Source organism: Antechinus flavipes, chromosome 3 (assembly GCF_016432865.1).
Source record: "Antechinus flavipes isolate AdamAnt ecotype Samford, QLD, Australia chromosome 3, AdamAnt_v2, whole genome shotgun sequence".
Classification (NCBI taxonomy): domain Eukaryota; kingdom Metazoa; phylum Chordata; class Mammalia; order Dasyuromorphia; family Dasyuridae; genus Antechinus; species Antechinus flavipes.
The window spans coordinates 324,813,336-324,834,249 of record NC_067400.1 but is presented as its reverse complement, the minus strand read 5'-3'; the positions used below and the strand labels follow the sequence as shown (position 1 = coordinate 324,834,249).

General features: G+C 35.0%; 1 protein-coding gene across 1 annotated transcript in view; it reads left to right on the top strand.

Annotated features, from left to right (window-relative positions):
• Window positions 1–20,914, top strand: part of SLCO2A1 (solute carrier organic anion transporter family member 2A1) — a 146,101-nt gene that overhangs the window by 16,061 nt on the left and 109,126 nt on the right. The gene's annotated exons all lie outside the window — the stretch shown is intronic.

Genomic DNA, 20,914 nt, shown 5'->3' with positions numbered 1-20,914 from the left:
CATATATTATCTCCTTTGATCCTCAAACATCCTTAGCATAGAGTTGCTATTATTATATCCATTTTACGTATGAAAAGACTGAGGCTTTAAAAGACTAAGTTACTTGCCCATGGGGTCATAGTCTGGCAAGTTTCTGAGGAAGGATTCAAACTCAGTACTTAAGTACAATCCACTGTATCACCAGTACCCAAACTCAGATCTCTGTACTTCTAATCGAGTCCTTTTGTAACAGACATCACTCCATGGATGTCCCCATCCCAATTGCCATTGTCACTGTCATATTGTTTTCCTCTTCATCAGTTTATGTAAGTCTTCCCAAGCTTTTCCAAATTCTCGTATTATTTTTATAACTCAGTAATATTCCATTCCATTCACATCCCACAGTTTTAAAAGCTTCATTTCGGTCTGTAATGGAAATTGTTGGCAACTGGCAGTGATGTTGTTCAGGGCTCTTTAGAACCTGGAGAGAATGGCCTGTAATAGGGTGAAGTTATACATCTGAGGTGCTATAAATTTCAAGTATCTCATCTGATTTCTAGGAAAAATTGTACCCCTGCCATGACCTCATCTCTCACTTAGAGGTCCATGCTTTCTTCATTCCCTCAAATAGTTTTTATCCCTTCCCCCACACACATTTTCCCTCTCCCCCAGGTTTATAGCTTTCATTGTGTTGTGGGCAAGCATTATATAAATAATAGTAATTATTATAGTTTTCACCTTATTAAACTTTCCAGAATCATGAGACTGGGAGGTATCTGGAATGAATAATGAGGTTGTCCCTCCTTTCTATCCCTCTCCTTCTTGCAGGCAGGACTGATTTTCTTTGAGAAGGAGAAGGGGCTTAGCCTGAGAAAGACTGAAATTAGGCTTTTAAAGAGAATTATAATCATGGCTAGCCTTTCTCACATTAATATACCCTTCCTGTTACTATCAAAGTCTTACTAGGAATTAAATTTTGTTATTGGTCAATCATTTTTAAGTTGTGTCCAACTCTTTGTGGCCCCATTTGGGGTTTTCTTTGCAAAGATACTATAGCAGTTTGCCATTTTCTTCTCCAGCTCATTTTACATATGAGGAAACTGAGGCAAACAACGTTAAGTGACTTGCCCAGTATCATGTGTCTGAAGTCATATTTGAACTCAGGAAGATGAGATTTTCTGCACTCTATCCACTGTACCAACACGAAGAACATATCCTATAAAAGCATTTGCTGAAGATACTAAGAAAAATTATACAGAAAGTAGAGATGCTTTCCCAGAGAACAAAAGTCTATCTTAATTTTCATCCCCTTGTGCAGAAGGTTTTATTACAATTTTCCCAAGACCCACTTTCAGAACTTATGACATTGTTAAGAGGGCCACCTCTAAATTTGCAAATATAATCCTAGACTCTCAGAGCTGGAAGGTACCTAGTTCCAGAAATCCATTCTCTATAAGTCCTCAACTCAGCCTCCCTTTGAGGATCCCACTGATTGAACATCTCAAAGAAGCAGCTCATCCTAGTTTTGTACAGTTTTAGCAAAGAAGGAGTTTTTCTTTCTATTAAACTTTTCCCAATAACTTCCTCCCAGTGGTACTAGATTGCCCTCAGGAGCCAAAAAGAACAAAGTCATATCCCTCTTTTATCTGACAAACCCTCGTGTATTTAAATGTAACTTCCTATGGGGCAGAGACAGTTTTGTTTATGATCTAGCACAATGCCTGGCAAGGAATAATTTTTTTGTTGAATTGAGCTGAATTTAAAGATGATCACATCTTTCCTTGAGTCTTCTGCAAACTAAACATCTTAGTTCCTTCAATCAATCCTCCTGTAGCATATTTTTGAGTCCCTTCACCATATTAGTGACTCCTCTCTGGAGTACTGTTATTGTTGTTTAGTTGCTTTCCTTCATGTCCAATTCAAGACCCCATTTGGCATTTTCTTAGCAAAGATGCAGGAGGGGTTTACCTTTTCCTTCTTCAGCTCATTTGACAGAAGAGGAAATTGAGACAAAAGTCTAAAGACTTGCTGAAGTTGAATTTGAACTTGGGTTTTCCTGATTCCCAATCAATTATACCACCTAGTTGCTCTGGAGCAATTAACCCTGCCTTAAATTTGACACCTAGAACTAGACAAAATATTCTAGCTGTTTCCAAAGGCAGACTTCTCTAGTATTTGAAATTCATGCCTTCAGACAGGTTCAGATATTGTTAACTGGAGAAAGTATTTAACAAGCTTTATCTGGCCACACCTATTTAGCAGGGATTAATTACCAAAAAACACATAAAGTTGTCAAGTTCAATAAACTACATTAATTATAGAGTTCATTATATATTTCTGTAAGAATGCAGTTGAATGTATGCATGCATGCAAAAAAGTCAGAGCAGTAGGTGTAGTGAAAAGTATTGCTGAGTGGAAAGAACCCTGAATGTTGCGTCTAAGTTCCTGTGTTTAGTCTCCATTCTGTAACCTATTAATTATATCAGGGTTTCTTAAACTTTTCCATTTACGACCCCTTTTTACTTAGGAAATTTTTATATGACTCTGGGTATATAGGTATATAAAATAGGTATACAAATCCAACATTTACTGATAATAAATCATAATTTCACGACCTTCACATTCAGTTTCAAAACCCCATACGAGGTTGTGAATCACAGTTTAAGAAGCTGGGTATTATGAGACTTTGGGAAACTAATTTTCTCTTTCTAGGACTTTGTTCTCTTTGAACTGGAGAAGCAGGAATAGATTACCTCTGAAAGTCTGTCCAGTTTTAAATCCTATTGTCCTTTGAGAAGCAGATTATGCTTCTTTGTTGATTAAAATTTCTCAGCCAGCCTTCTGACTATCACACTATTAGTGTCCTGTGTGGCTTTTAAGAAAGAGAAAAGGGAGGGAAGGAGGTGCTTAAATGATTTACCTCTTTTTAGAAAATTTTCTTTTTCAATAAAGAAACAACTATTTTCCTCTCTCCTGTCCCTCCAGGAAAAAAAAAGAAAAAAAATCCTTTAAATGACTTTGTATAGCCTTTTCATTTACTTATCTGAATACCTGTTGGTAGAAAGTAAGATTATTGAGAAACAGGATTATTATATTACTGTTCTTGTTTCTTTTGGAGGCCTAATGCAGTACCTGACTCCTAACTGATGCTTAATCAGTATTTATGGAATTGAATTAATTAACCTTAAGCCATTTATCTGATTATGAGAAAGGTCCCTGATGGACTGGGGACAAGATCTGTTAAATATATTCTAGAAGTTCAGATCCCAAACATCCAAATTTCAGGATGCTGGCAAGTCTGAGTCAGCAGGAAAGAGCCACATTCCTTCCTGGGTAAAGAGTTAATTGGTGAATTGAATGAAGGGTGTCTTAAAAAAAACTCTGAAAGGAGGTTCTTGCCAGATCAGTGAGCCCCAGCCTGGAATGTATGCTTACCTCCATTCCTGCATACTTAAAAAAATTTCTCAGGCACTGGGCTATTCTTCATCCAGATTACGATTTACTTCCTGATTATAGTATCTTCAGTATGTAATATTACCTGTTTCTATTCAAATACCTAGACTTTTTCAGACTCTGGCCTTTGGACTGCATCTAGGGCTCAAGGGAGCTGATGACAAGGTGAATGACTTCATGTCTGTGTACCTATGACCCAAAGTTGTGTAAGAACACATCATTTACTTAGCTAATCTTCCACTGCTCTCAAGGATGCTAACTATCAATTTTATCCAGAAGGTTTGGATCCTGAATTTACCATTTGCAAAATGAATGAGTATTTGGTGGACCAGTTTATATCCTTCTGAAGTTGCATTCAAAAAGCAAAAGGTGAAGTCATTTAGGGAGTGGTCATCATTGGAAAACTGAAGAAAAATTAAGAAATAAACTGTTTACCCAGCTCCCTTTCTTTATTTTTTTCTTTTCTCTTTTTCTTTCTTTTTTATTTTTGTAAATTATAGCTTTTTAAATACCAAATGTATGCATGGGTAATTTTTCAACATTGACCCTTACAAAAACAAAAAACTGTTTCAATTTTTCCCCTCCTTCCCTCCACCCTCTCCCCTAGATGGCAGGTAGATTAATACATGTTAAATATGTTAAAGTAAATGTTAAATACAATATATGTATACATATTTTTGTAGTTATCTTGTTGCACAAAAAAAGATCAGATTTAGAAAGAAGGTAAAAATAACCTGAGAAGAAAAAACAAAAATGCAAACAAACAATAACAGAGTGGAAATGTTATGTTGTGGTCTATACTCATTTCCCAGTGTTCTTTATATGGGTGTAGAGGGTTGTGTTCATTATAGATCAATTGGAACTGATTTGAATCCTCTCATTGTTGAAGAGAGCCATGTCCATCAGAACTGATCATCATATAGTCTTATTGTTGCCATGTTCTGTTCATTTCACTTAGCATCAGTTCATGTAAGTCTTTCCAGTCCTCTCTGTATTCATCCTACTGGTCATTTCTTATAGAACAATAATATTCCATAAAATTAATATACCACAATTTATTCAGCCATTCTCCAACTGATGGAGTTTCTAGTTTCTAGCCACTACAAAAAGGGCTGCCAAAAACATTTTTGCGATATGGATTTCTTTCCCTCTTTTAAGATCTCTTTGGGATATAAGCTTAGTAGTAACACTGCTGGATCAAAGGGTATGCACAGTTTGATAACTCTTTGGGCATAATTCCAAATTGCTCTCCAGAATAGTTGGATCCATTCACAACTCCACCAATAATGCATCAGTGTCCCAGTTTTCCCACATCTCCTCCAACATTTGTCATTATCTTTTCTTGTCATCTTAGCCAATCTGACAGATGTGCAGTGGTATCTTAGAGTTGTCTTAATTTGCATTTCCCTGATCAATAATGATTTGGAACAACTTTTCATATTACATATTCTTCATCCAAAAATTGTTCATATCCTTTGATCATTTATCAATTGGAGAAAGGCTTGATTTCTTATAAATTAGAGCCAATTCTCTATATATTTTGGAGATGAGGCCATTATCAGATCCTTTAGTTGTAAAAATGTTTTCTCAGTTTATTGCTTCCTTTCTAATCTTGTCTGCATTAGTTTTATTTGTACACAAGTTTTTTAACTTAATATAATCAAAATTTTCTATTTTGTGATCAATATAACAATCTAGTTCTTTTTTGGTCACAAATTCCTTCCTTCTCTACAGGTCTGAGAGGTAACCTATCATATATTATTCTAATTTATTTATAATCTCATTTTTTATGCTTAGATCATGAACCCATTTTTATCTTATCTTGTTGTATAGTGTTAAGTATAGGTCAATGCCTAGTTTCTGCCATACTAATTTCCAATTTTTTCAGCAATTTTTGTCAAATAATGAATTCTTATCCCAAAAGCTGGGATCTTTGGGTTTGTCAAACACTAGATGGCTGTAGTCATTGACTATTTTGTCCTGTGAACCTAACCTATTCCACTGATCAACTAGTCTATTTCTTAGCCAATACCAAATGGTTTTGGTAACTGCTGCTTTATAATATAGTTTTAGGTCAGGTACAGCTAGGCCATCTTCATTTAATTTTTTTTTCATTAGTTCCCTTGAAATTCTTGACCTTTTGTTCTTCCAGATGAATTTTGTTGTTATTTTTTCTAGGTCATTAAAATAGTTTCTTAGGAGTCTGATTGGTATAGCAGTAAATAAATAGATTAGTTTAAGTAGTATTGTCATCTTTACTATATTCACTCGACCTATCCAGGAGCACTTAATATTTTTCCAATTGTTTAGATCTGACTTTATTTGTGTAGAAAGTGTTTTGGAGTTTTGCTCACATAGTTCCTGAGTTTCCCTTGGCACAGAGATTCCCAAATATTTTATACTATCGACAGTTATTTTAAATGTAATTTCTCTTTGTATCTTTTGTTGCTGGATTTTATTAGTGATGTATAAAAATGCTGATGATTTATGTGAATTTATTTTGTATCCTGAAACTTTGTTAAAGTTGTGGATTATTTCTAATAGCTTTTTCATCTTCTTGTTTCCTTTCTTTTTCATTTCTTATTGCTGAAGCTAGTGTTTCTAATACAATATTAAATAGTAATAGTGATAGTGGGCAACCTTGTTTCACTCCTGATTTTATTGGGAATGGTTCTAATTTATCACCATTACATATGATTCTTACTGATGATTTTAAATAGATGCTACTGACTATAAAGAAAAAGTCCATTTATTCTTATGCTCTCTAGTGTTTTTAATAGGAATGGGTGTTGGATTTTATCAAATGCTTTTTCTGCCTCTATTGAGAGGATCATATGGTTTTTGTTAATTTGGTTATTGATATAGTCAAGTATACTAATAGTTTTCCTAATATTGAACCAGCCCTGCATTCCTGGTATAAATCTACCTGGTCAGGGTGACATGGATTATCCTGGAGATGATTTTCTGTAGTCTTTTTGCTAATATTTTATTTAAGATTTTTGCATTGATGTTCATTAGGGAGATTGGTCTATAATTGTCTTTCTCTATTTTTGTCCTGTCTGGTTTAAGTATCAGTACCATGCCTGTATCATAAAAGAATTTGATAGGACTTTTCTCTATTTTTCGAATAGTTTATAGAGCATTGGAGTTAATTATTCTTTAATATTTGGTAGAATTTGCATGTAAATCCATCTGGTACTGGGGATTTTTTTTTTAAGGGAGTTGATTAATAACTTGTTCTATTTCTTTTTCTAAAATGGGACTATTTAACCAATTTACTTCTTCCTCTGTTAATCTGGGCAACTTATAGTTTTGAAGGTATTCATCCATTCCATTTAAGTTATCAAATTTATTGGCATAGAGTTGGGCAAAATAACTCCTAATTATTGCTCTAATTTCCTCTTCATTAGTGGAAATTTCTCCCTTTTCATTTTTAAGACTAACAATTTTATTTTCCTCTTTCCTTTTTCTAATCAGATTTACCAAGAGTTTATCTGTTTGTTGATTTTTTCATAAAACCAAATTTTTAGTTTTATTTATTAATTCAGTAGGTTTTTTCCACTTTCAATTTTATTGATCTCTCCTTTTATTTTTAGAATTTCAAGTTTAGTGTTTGATTGGGGGGTTTTAATTTGGTCTTTTTCTAGCTTTTTTAGTTGTGAGCCTAATTCATTGATTTTCTCTTTCTTTATTTTATGCAAGTAAGCCTCTAGAGATATAAAATTTCCCCTTATTACTGTCTTGGCTGCATCCCATACATATTGGTATGATGTCTCATTATTGTCATTCTCTTGGGTGAAATTATTAATTGTGTCTATAATTTGCTGTTTTACCCATTCATTCTTTAGGATGAGATTACTTAGTTTCCAATTACTTTTTGGTCTATTTTCCCCTGGCTTTTTGTTGAATAAAATTTTTATTGCATCATGATCTGAAAAGGATGCATTTACTATTTCTGTCTTTCTGAATTTATATTTGAGATCTTTCTGTCCTAATATATGGTCTATTTTTGTATAGGTTCCATGAACTGTCGAAAAGAAAGTGTACTTCTTTCTTTCTCCATTCAGTTTTCTCCAAAGATCTATCATACCTAACTTTTCTAGTGTCCTATTTACCTCTTTAACTTCTTTCTTATATATTTTGTGGTTTGATTTATCTAGTTCTGAGAGTGCAGGTTGAGATCTACCACTATTATAGTTTTGCTGTCTATTTCTTCTTGCAGCTCTCTTAACTTCTCCTTTAGGAATTTAGATGCTGTACACTTGTTGCATATATGTTTAGTATTGATATTGCTTTATTATCTATGTTACCCTTTAGCAAGATAAAATGCCCTTCTTTATCTCTTTTAATTAGATCAATTTTTGCTTTTGCTTGATCTGAGATCAGAATGGCTACTCCTGCTTTTTTGACTTCACCTGAAGCATAGTAGATTCTGCTCCAGCCTTTTACCTTTATTCTGTAGCTATCTCCTTGCTTCAAGTATGTTTCTTGTAAACAACATATAATAGGATTCTGGCTTTTAATCTAGTCTGGTATCCATCTCCACTTTATGGGGGAGTTTACCCCATTCACATTTATGGTTAAAACTACTAATGCTGTATTTCCTTCCATCTTATTATCCCCAAATCATAATTTTCTCTTTCTTTTCTCCCCTATCCCCCTCTCCAGTATTAGACTTATGATCACCACTTGCCTCACACAACCCTCCTTCCTTAGAATCCCTCCCTCCCCCTTAATGTCTCTTCCCTTTTAAAAAACCTTTCCCTTACTATTTCTATTTCCTCCCTTACTATTTCTCTTCTATTTAGCCTACCTTTTTCCCTTTTTGTTTTTCCCCTCCCACTTTTTAATGAGATGGGAGAAGTTTCTATGTAAACCAAATATGTCTAATATTTTCTCTTTGAGCCAATTCTGATGAGAGTAATATTAACATTATGTTCATCTCCCTCCCTTCTTTCCCTCAGATATAATAGCTTTCCTTTGCCTTTTCATGAGCTGTAGTTTCCCTCTTTTTATTTCCATTTTTCCCTTTTTTTGGTACAATTTCCTTTCCACCTCTAGTTCCTTTTTTAAATTATAACCATAAACCCAAATTATATATGTACTCTTTATGTATACCCATAACAGAAATACAATTCTCAAGAGTTCTTTTTATCTTTTTGTGCTTCTTCTGAGTCCTATATTTGGAGGTCAAACTTTTTGTTTAGCTCTGGTTTTTTTGTCAGAAATACATAGAATTCACCTATTTCATTGAATGTCCATCTTTTTCCCTGGAAGAAAATGCTCAGTTTGGCCCCAGCTCCCCTTCTTGAAACAGGTCAACTTGTTAGGTAGACGGAGGTAAAACTGGGCAGGAGTTCATAGTATGGATCTCTTTTTTCAAATACATAATCGAAGAAAGATTAGTCCTTGAGCCCAGGGCTATGCTGCAAATTCCAGAGAGAAATCCTGTTCTCTTAGGCCACATCTAATAGAATTTTAGCCTCAGTGACAATCAGAACAGGAAGAGACTTTAGAGCTTGAGTTCAGCCCCCTTCTTTTACTATTTTGGAAAATCAGACCCAGGAAGAGAAAGTGACTTTTCCCCATGTTCCCGTGGAGTCTCTTGGCTCTTGTTCCAGAGCTAAACCCAGTCCTTTGAACAAGCAATAATTTGCTTTCCAGGTTTGGTTGTACTTGAGTTTCTCTTTCTCTTTTTGCTGTCCCAGGTGACTATTAGAAAGAAGGGAATATAAGGGTTGCCTATTTCTTTCTATTGTCCAATGTCCTCTATACCCCAAATCATTTTATGAATTTCTGGGCTGAAAACCCAAGAAAGAAGCAATTAAAAAAACAAATAAGAACAATATGTGATGTTGACAGTCTAAGGGGAGGAAAAAGGCATCAGTGAATCTAAGGAGGCTTTAAAAATTGACTGGGAGGATTGGTAGGTAACACCATAGAAAGTGTGGAACCTGGGTTTGAGAAATACAATTTTGAATGATGCTTCAGATGTCTACAATGTGATCTTGAGCAAGTCATTTAAACTCCCTCAGCTGCAGTTTTCTTTTCTACAAAATGGGGATAATAGTAGCATCTACCCTACTGGAGAATTAAATGAGGTAACATTGTAAAACACTTTGCAACTCTTGAGGTACTATTTATTATATTATATATATTTTTATGCTAGTTTTTTTAATGACCACAGACAAGACTGAACAACAACAATATAAAGGAGTTAGAAAGATAATACTAGTATCCTGCCTTTCTCCTGGATTTTTCCTTGTGTGGCTCAAATAGGATAATGAATATAACAATGTTAGCAAACTACAGAGCTTTCATTTAAGTAAAAGGGTTATTATGATATTTGTACAGGGTTTTTAGTTTGTAAAGTGCTTTTAGCCATAATTACATTTAATCTTCACAACTCTTTAAGGCAGATAAGGTACATTTTGCAGATAAGAAAATTGAGGCTCAGAGAGGTGAGATGAATTATATAACTTTGACATCATATAGTTGGTAAGTTACAGAGGACTAGTGTTCTGATCTCTTTCCACTACACTACATTGTCTCTCGTAGTCTTATAATTCACATCTGGAGCCCTGATGTTGTCCTATTGTCTATATAGTCAAAGGAAGCTCATTAGTTGGTGTGAGGTATGACTTGTGTTAAATAATGATTTAGCTGGCATCACAAATTAGGAATTCAGGTGCCTTGGTTAAGGAAAGTCTGTGAGAAGAGCTTAGTTTAATTGAGTCAATCGAAGACTATCATAGAATTTCTGAGAAGGAAATCCTATGTTTATGGTGTATGATAAGAAGCAAAAATCAACATCTAGAAACAGATCAGCATTGAAACTTGGGAGACATATAGGACCAGGAGGAAAAAAGGTAAGGAGCAGACATTTCAGAGCCTGAAGACAAAGTACTTTTTATCAGTCTCAAGAAAAAGGGCAAAGGGAGAGTCAATAGGGTGGGATAGGGGAGTAGAGGGATGTTTATGCAAAGATGAGATCCGTCTAGATATTTAAATTATTGTTATGATTAATAATTATTATTAATAATAACATCATTTTGTTAATTATGATGATGACAATAATAGTGATAATGCTAGCAGTTTTATAGTATTGGAAGGTTCACAAAAACACTTTGCAAATATGATCTCATTTTATCCTCTTGACAATCCTAGGAGGAAGATGCTATCATTATTCCTGTTTTATTGAAAAGAAAGGGTCAACTAGGTGGTGAGTGGATAGAGTACCAGTCCTGAAGTCAGGAGGACCTGAGTTCAAATCTGGTCTCAGACACTTAACATTTCCTAGCTGTGTGATCCTGGGCAAGTCACTTAACCTCAATTGCCTCAGCAAAAAAGAAAAAAGAAAAAAGAAAAGGAAACTGAGTTTGATGGAGATTAAATGACTTAGAGTCACACTGCTAGATGAAGCTACTATATTTCAATTCAGGACTTCTTGAGTTCAAGTCCAGAAGCCTATTTACTGTTCAATCTAATGGGAGAATCTTGTATCTAAGATATGTTCCTGTGAGCAGAAGTGGTAAGGGATTTGTAATCAGTTCCAGATCTTTTGATGATGGAAAATGTTCTGGAAGGACCCCATTAGATGTTATTTCTCATGGTATTAATAACTCAGAGATAAATAGTGAAGGTAAACAAAATAAATCTCAGAAGTGTTCTTAATTTTCCCTGGTGTCTACTTCTGGGTTTATTTCCTGTGCTTAGATTAGACATTTTATGATGGAGAAATGGACCTTTATAGCCAAATGACCCTTCCAGTCAATCCAGGAGATTAATATCAGGTGACACATATTTGCCTGACATGAGGTAGAGAGCTGGAGCCCTAAAGGGTATGGGAACTGGGGAAGTATATTTTTTATTGCTGTAGCAACACATATGCACACAACACACACACACACACACACACACATACACACACACACACACACACACACACACCTTCTACTTTCCTGTGTTGAAAAGGACAAAAATGGGCACGTGATTACCTGTTGCCTTAGCATGTCCACAAAACAGTTTCCATTCTACAACACAGACTGGAACATAGGGATGCTATCTACTTTTACAAGAAATAGTACCCTGAGATTTTAGTTAAATTGATAACTTCTGTCTTCTTCCTGCCAAAATGATTATTTTTATGGACACTCTTCTTCATCCCATAATAGAGAATTTCTCTAGCCCTAAGTGAACTGCTCAGCATACCCATCTTTGTCTTTCCCTCTGCTATCCTTCTTTTAAAACAATTAATTTTGTTTTTATGAACTCGACAGACATCGATAAACATGAATGTTTCCATACACAAAGAACAGAACAAGAAAATTGCATGTGAAACCAGGAATCTGTTGCCTAAAATGTATTTTTTAAAATTTTCTATCTATTTATCTATTACATTTGACATTGTAGTGTCACTGCTTTGCTTGTCAATGTCCCATTCTGAGCTTCTTTCTGGTTTCTTTGGGTGTTTTTAAAAAATATTCTCACTGCCATTCTTTCCTATCCTTTCTTTCTTTTTTTTTTTTTTTTGAGGAGGAGGGAAGCATCAGTATCACTATTTCTCCCAGTCTTTCACCTCTTTATTCTTTAGCAAAAAGGCTTATCTTATAAAAATAATTATAGTCAAGCAAAACAAAACCACATACTGGTCACATCTGAAAAATGTATGTCTCATTCTGTACTTTTACTATATCATTTCCCTGGTAAGAAGTGAGAAGAAAGATTTATCATTCTTTCTATGGAGTGGTGATTGGTCATATCTTTAAGCTTTTAAGTCTTTGAAAGTTACTTTCTTTTACTTGAAAATTGCTTTCCATTACAAGAATGTAGTCATTGTAGAAATTGTTCATTTGGTTTTATTGATTTCATTTTGTATCAGTTCATACAAGTTCTCCCAGGTTTCTCTGAATGCAACCTTTTAATAATTTCTTATGACTTTATAATATTCCATTATAGTCATTAAGTAATAATTTGTTTAGTCATTCCCAAGTGATGAGCACCCCCCTTAATTTCAGTTTTTTTCTAAAACAGGATGTATTGGAATGTGTGTTTGGGAGTTTTTCCTCTTTCTTTGGGTTCTTTGGAGATATATGGCTGATGTTAGTATCACTGAGTCAGAGTATGCATGGAAGCCTCTCCAATAGCAACATCCTGTCCGTTGTCATCTTTGTCACTTCACTGAATGTGCAGTGAGTCCTCAGAATTAATTCTTTCATTATAGGGTATCTGAATCTATCTTTTAGGTGGTTCTCAATAATTTTCAATTAATCTTTTGATAACTGCTCATATCCCCCGAGGAATAGTTTTTGGTCTTATTTGTGTCACTTCCTTGTATTTGTTGACTATCAGCATCCTTTTGATGGAGCTTTTCCCCATAGTTATATTTGTGACAGATGCCTATTATATATTCTCCTCTTTTTTTCTTATGATATGATCTTTTATAATTAAGTTGAGTATTCATTAGGAATTTTTATTGTTGTCAAAAGGTTATTTAATACACACTTATTATGGGCCAGATTAAGTAAACACTCTAAATAGAAAGAAAGAAAAAAAGTTCCTGTTCCCAAGAAGTTCACATTCCAGTGAGGAGGAGAGAGGAATAACATATAAACAACTCTGTAGATACAAAGTATAATCAAATTAAATTGGAGGTAATCTCGAAGGGAAGGATTAGTGAGTAGAGTAGAAGGGGAACTGGGAGAGTGGGATTTTAGCAGAGACTTAAAGGAAATGAAAATCATCATGGTGGGGATTGAGGGGATTGGGAGCAAATGATCCTGAAAAACTGGAAAAATTATTTTATGTTACTATATTGACTTGACTGCATTGACTGTACTTTCATCTCAAATCTGACATTTTGTAATGCTAGAGAAACTGAGACAAAATAGAGATTAGAGAGTTATAATAATTTAATTTATTGGAGAGTTTAATTAATTGACTGGATTGTATTCTCATCTCCAACTATCCAGTATTGAATGTGGGATTCAAAGATTCTTTATAGGGTTTTGATGATTAACAAGAACAATGACAGAATGGGGAGAGACAACAATAAAAATCCCCAACTGATAAGTTGAGATGGAGAGAGACACCTGACATTCTGATGATGTCTAAGATAGAAAATCTTTGTCCTTTTCAAACATTCTGATGATTAAGAGGAAAGGGTGGTGTTGTAGCCTGGGGACTGGGGCAGAATAACTGAGGTAGGACAATTCAAGGAAACTGTGGCATAACAATTTAAAAATCTAAATATGATCTTTAATCTCCTATATTGTAGATACATGCAATAAAATGAAGAAAACTCAATATTGGGCAAAAATCATTACATTTGATTAGAAGGAAATAAAAAATATTTTCATAATAACTTTTAAAAATGTTAACTTTAATTTTTGGTGTCTTTTTTCTGTTTTTGTGTAGGTTTTTTAAAACATCAAATTGATCTCATTTCTGTGGTATGGTTTATATTCATATGAATAAAATCTCTTTGGAGTCAAAGATAACTTTCTACAATATAGGCTCACATTTCCACAATCAGTCTCATATTTATTTCTCAGTCCTCTAAGGCTACTTTGACTAGAACATAAAAGTTCCTGAAATAGAGTAATGAAAATAAGCCAGGAAAAAGTATGTGGAATCATATTGTGAAAGTCTTCAAAAGCCAAAACAGAGAAGTTCATATTTTATTCCAGAGGCAATATGGTGCTAATAGGATTTCTTGAGCAGGGAAATGACATGATCATACCTGGGCTTTAGGAATTTCTTTTTGGCAGCTGGGTGGAAAGAAGAATCAGAGAAGAGAGAATGGAGGTAAAGAAGTCAATTTAGAGGCTACTGCATTATTCCAGATGAAGGGTGGTAAAGGTCTGAATTACCACGCTGACTATGTTAGTGGAGAAAAAGAGCCCAGATTGTCAAATATACAGCAAAGACATGAGAGAAATGATTATTAAATAACCAACCATTGGGAAGACACAGGTTTTTTCCCTCTTATCTCTTTCTTCTCTATTCAGCATCTAAATAATCTATTAATGAGATTGAATTAACTTTCTCCTCAATCTTGTTCAGACCCCATTCAAGTGGAGAAGTCCATTATATTCTACTTAGGCTTGTGTGAGTGATAGTGGTAGTAGTATAGATCCTTTGTCTAGAATTTTAGATTTATATAGGTTGGTAGCGGTTGTGGAGTAAGAATGATCAAAGTCATATCTAATTACTCATTAGAAAAAGTCCATCTCTCACTATAATATTCATTCTGATTAGTTATTAATCAATCAAGAGTTGATTGTCACTCTCAGGATCATCCACTTTTACAAGGGCATGCAAGCTTTGAGTAGATTCTATGTGAATGATCCCTTTTATTAATTATCCATTAGCACAATAAATAAAATGATTAATTGCCCCCAAACTATGTCTCTCAAACTTTTTCTATGTCATAGGCAGAATGCAAAAGATCTGGCAAGTGATTGAATATGAGAGACACAAGGTGGAGGATGACTCTGAGGTTGTGAACCTGGTCATAAGAATGGTAGTATTGTCAAAGAAAAAGGGAGGTTAGGAAGAGGAAAAATTTGAAAAAAGTCAATGAATTCTATTTTGGACACATTAGATTCAAGATGCTCATGGGACAAGCACTTTAATATGTTCAGTAGATAATTGATGCAGTCATGAAGCTCAGGAAAGAGACTAAGAATGGACATAAACATAAAGGAATTTTTTCCATGCCTCTTGTACACCTTAGGTGCTTGATCAATCTATAAATGAATGAAAGGAGATTTATGACATTACTTCTGGGGACCTTCAAGACCCCTCCAAACATTCCATTAACTTCTATGTTGCATTTTGTTGCATGGAATCTGGAAATAAGTTTAATTTGCAATTAACAAATGATGTGAGGACTTGTTTTTTGTTATAAGTTTGTTATAACTTTTTTTATAAGTTAGTCCTTAAAGTAGTGATTTTGTGGATAATTAATTTTACATAGTCAATAATATCCCTGATCTTTTTTCCTCCTGTTTCATTTCATATTCAGTCCCTTTTGTAAGCTTTGGTTTATCTACATTAGGTAGTAGGAAACTTTAAGTGATGAGGTTGTACTTTCCTTCTTCCTTTCCCAATTTTTATATAGTTGAAATTCATGAGTACATACTATACAACATGCTCTGCTTTAACATTATTTCATTCATATCTTTATTAACATAGTTCACATTCCTGCCATATTTTTATCATTGCTAGGCACTTGGCAGACATAGATACCTAAGGCAAAAAAACTTAGCATTAAATCCTAGTAAATTATTATTTTTTCTATAAAAATAGACCCATGATAAAGAATTACAACCAATTAATTTCTAACTCCAAGTATAAACAAAATAATGCATAAATTAAAACCAGATTAGAAATTTAAATTAGCTAGGCTTAGTCTATTTACAAATAAAGTCTTATTTTCTTCAGATAGTTTTAACTTTTTGTCTGTCTGAATTTGTCAAACATCAGTATACATTAATATTTCCATATTTAAAGAACAGAGAAAATTGTATGTAAAACTATGAAACTTTATAAAGTTTGTTTTCTAAAAGTATATAATGAATTTAATACTCCTATTTTCATCTCCTTCTGAACCTCTTTCTGCTCTCTCCTGTGGATTAAAAAATTTTTTAAAGTGATTGTTTCATTGATACTCTTTTTCTTCTTTTTTTTTTTTTTTGAGGCATCATTATCATTAGCCTTATCATCTCTTTCCTCCAAATTCTTGCCTTTGTAAGACAAAAGCATTGTAATATAAAACAAATCTAAACATTTAACTAGGGATAACTAGATAGTGCAGTGGATAGAGCACTGGACTGGGAAATCAGGAAGATTCATCTTCCTTAGTTCAAATCTGGTTTGAGACATTTAAGTAACTATGTGACCTTGAGCAAATCAGTCAACCTTGTTTGCCTCCATTCCTTATCTGCAGAATAAGCTGAAAAATGAATAGCAAACTCTTCTAGTATCTTTGCAAAGAAAATTCCAAATGGGATCACAAAGAGTTGGACATAATTAAAAACAACTGAGAACATTGACTATGTTATAGAGTAATTGGTGGAAGAAGTGGCAAAATTTATTGATCTGAGGAAATAGATTTTGCCATGATGTTAGGGTATTAGGCTAAGTCCAGTGAGTTATTTTGCAGCTTCTTTTATTTATAAATGAGATGGAAATGATTCACTTACTGATGATGAAAATTGTCTCAGGACTATATAAAAGTATTTCATCTACATCAGCAGTCACAAACCTGGGATTTTGTAGTTGTGGGGATTTCTTCCACCACCACTCTACAATATTAGTTGTAGATAATTATAGGAATCATCTATGAAGTGACAATCACTTTACAAATGTTAGCTCACTTCAGGACACCCCTGGGAGGTGGATGCTACTATTACTTCCATTTTACAGTTGGAGAAATTGAGACAATATAGGTTAAATGACTTGAAAGGTTAGATAGGTAGGTAATTATATGTTTCCTTATGAGATGTTCAGAGGTGTTCCACCTTCACCCAATTTTCACCAGTAACTCCAAGAAGCTGTAGCAATGCTGAGCCACATCTTAGTAAAATCATCTCTGCAGAGAGCCTAAACCAGGCTGAGGGTAACTAACAAGCTTTAAACCCATTGATGAATCAGGAAGGTGACTTTCTCAAGTATGAATAGATGAAAACAATTTGTTCCGATGGTCATGAGGGCAGCTGAATTTTGTGAAGTGCTTGGTCAGACATTGAAGAAGTCAAGGTGATCAACTGCTTCCTGAGCCATCACCAGTTGCCTTGATTTTTATCTTGCCACTAAACTTTAATGATTCTGGAGGAGAGAGGGAGGATAATGACTTTGCATAATTCTGCTGCACTTAGATCCAATTCACATATAAGTCAAGACATCACCTGTGATGTCTTTGGTCTCCTTCAAAATGAAGGACAAACAACAGCTAGTTATGTGTCTGAGGCTGGATTTGAACTCTAGTTTCTCTGACTTGAGATCCAACATCCTACTCACTGCATTACCAGCCAGTGCAGTGTCTTAGAAAGGCTTGAGGCTTTGAGTACTTGAGTGACTAGCCCTTTGCTTTGGAAGTGTCAGAAGTAGAGGCTACATCTGAATCCAGATTTCCTTGACTCCAAAGTCTAGCACTAGTTGAGCTGAAAGCTAAGTAGAACAACTTCCCACTGCTTGAGGTCTATAAATAGGTAATCTTGTATGATCCACAAATGATGTTATAAATATCCAAATGGCCTTTGGCAGAAAAAAAGATTCCCCATCCCTGATCTGGTAAGAATGAGGGCAGAGACTTGGCCAAAGTCACAGAGATAGTTAATTATCTAGATGGGGTGAAAGACCTCTAGTGCATTTTATGTAAATGTGTATTGGTAAATGCTAATTTATAACAATTGAGACATTAACTGGAACATTCATGGTATGATTGCTGATAAGTTTGAACTCAAGGCTTCGGAGAAGAGTACTGCATAAGAAAATGGGAGGAGAAGAATAGAAGAGGGGCTAGAAGCCAGAGGAGGAAACCAGAGCAGTGATAAGTGAGTGGGTTGGGCATTCCAGAAAAGTGTAGGGGTTTAAATTCAATCTGAGGTTCGCAGATTAGGGCCCTGAATTGGAGCTGGAGTAAAATTTGGAGACTCAGAAAGAAGGAAAATTATTTCTTGGTGACCAAGATGAACTAGAGGTTCAGGGGTTGGGTGAGACTAGCAAAATAGGGACAGAAGGTATTTTTCCTGGAAGACAAGGCAGAAGGAATTTAGTCCAGAAAGAGTTGGATTTAGGTGGCTAGAAAGAACAATTTAGAATTAAAGAAGTCTTATGAACTCTTTACAATTGAAAGAGATCTTAATGATTGTCTCTTCTTTTTTATGGACTGGGGAAATGGAGGCCCACAAAGAAGAGATGAGTTGCCTAGTGTTCAACAATGCTTTTGAATGGGATGAATGGCAAGAGCCAAAATTTAGAGATGATCTAATCCAATGCTTTCTTATTTTGTGCCCAAATTTATGAAGGTCCAGAGGATTGTGGCTACTTGTTTCAAGTCACATAGAGGATTTGGGTCAAACTGAGTCTAGAACTTTGTTCTGTTGAAATGCATCTTAAGGATTAAATTTTAAAGGTTTGTCTAAATTCAATGAGACTAAATTCTGAGAGCAAATCTTTATTCCAGTGACTGTACACTTAGTAAAATGTAAAGAAATTGGTTTTGGAGTCAAAAAATCTGAGTTTGAGTAGTAGCCACTTACTTAATTTTTCTGAGTAAACATCATTTTAATTCCAAAAGTTCACTTGTGAAATAAGGAAATTATTAATTATGGTTTCTACCTCCCAAAGTATTCATAAGAAAAGTGCTTTGCAAATCTTAAGTGCCATTTAAATCTAAGGGTGTGTACATTGAGATTCCTCATCTTGGAGTTTCATTCATATTTTGCATTCTACAAGTTTTGCATTCCACAAGACCAGCTTGATTGTGGTATTGCTAATGGTTTACAAATGCCTGCTTAACTCTTTCTTTATATCTGCTTCTGGGAAATCTTTTATTTTTTTCCTCCAAAGGCCAAATTCAATTCAACATACATTTATTAATGGCCAATTATGGACTTAGATGACTCTAGACAAGAGAATGGGGCTGATTACTTTGCCCAGCTCTGCTTCACTTAGATCCAATTCATTTGCAAGTCAAGACATCAGCTTCTGAATCTTATTGGTCCTTTTCTAGAAGGAAGAACAACAATCTATGGGCTGGGCACTGTGCTGAGCACTGAGGTTACAAAGAAATATGAAATAGTCTCTGCCCTCAAGGAGCTTCTATTCTATCAATGGAAACAATGTATGTGAAGATAAGAAAATATAAAATATGTTCAAAGTTTCCACAAAGTAATTGAAAGGAGCAACAGTAGATACTGGGATAGACTGCTTATATCTCGTAGGAGGAGGCAAGAGGCTAGAAATTTTATAAGGTGGAGGGAAGCACAGAGTGCATTCTAGATATGAAGGATAGGGGAAGATGGACTATTGGTCATAAGAAGTGACAAACAAGCTAGTTTGGTTATAATCTAGAGTATGTAAAAGAGAGATGGATATGCAATAAAACTGGAGGGATAGATTGTAGCTAGATTATGAAGTGCTTTAAAAGCAACATAGAGAAGCTTATATTTTGTCTTAGAGGCAATAGATTACAACTCGAACAGGGATGAGACATACCATGTTTCCCCGATAATAAGACACTGTCTTATTATTTTTTGGACAGAAAAACACCAGAGGGCTTATTTTCAGGGGAAGGCTTATTTTAATGAACATTGACAGCAATTTTAATAAACAGGTAAATGTGAACAAAAAAAAGTACCTTTATTCAATAATGATCATGTCATCTTCTTCAACAACATCGTCATAAGTGTCCATACCCTGAATTCCGTCCTGCATGTTTTGTGCCTCTATTTCCTTCAGAAGAAGTGGACCCAATCTGTCATGTCCAGCAATATAGCTCTCTTTAAATGAACATGTCTTGTCCAGGTAACCTGCTCGTAGTGCCTTGGTGACCCAGCTGTCAGTAATTTTATCCCATGACTTCTTCACCCAAGTCACGACTTCTTGCAGATAGGGCTTCACAAAGTTTCCACGCTGATTTCTTTCCATTCTATTTTCAATGTAGTCATTGACTTCCATGCGCAAATGGTCTTTGAATGGCTTGTTTATTGCAATATCATGGGTCTGGAAATAGGCAGTCATTCCTGCAGGAATCATTACTTGATCTATTCTTCTCTCTGCAAGGAAGTTCTTCATTTCTTTAGCGTGGTGAGTGCTGGCTGAGTTCTTCTTTTATCCTCCATCATCCCCCTTTTATCCTCCATCATGCCCCCTCACTCCTGCTTACATACCGGGTTTTTATGTTGTCCTGCCTCAGCTCTCCTCCGCGGCACTGCTCTCAATGGCGCCAGCAAGCAAATCACTGAGGAAGAACAGGATGACGCTCTCACTGCTGCAGTTCTGATTGGATGCAGCTCGGAGCGTGGCGTGCGTTTCACCCGGGGGGGAAGGGGTGTTGCATACAGAGGGTACCATAATGTAGCGTGTAGCACAGGGGATCACCTTCACTACAGTAGCAATCTCAATAGGGCTTATTTTCAGGGGAGGGCTTATTTTAGAAGAATCTTACACAGTAAGGGGAGGGCTTATTTTCGGGATACGTCTTATTATTGGGGAAACATGGTAGTTAGATGTGTATTTTAATCATATGAATTTATTATCTGGGTGGAGGATAGGTTTGAAAACGCTAATAACTAGATGAAGGAAGACCAGTTCAAGAGTTATCTAATAGTTCAGATACCACTTCCTCCATGAAGTCTTTCTTGTGCTTGAGGTCAAAATAATCTCCTTGACTCAGACTTTCTTAAAGTATCTTGCTAGAGATTCTCATTACACTAATCCTACCTTATAGCACAGTTATTATAATAGAAGC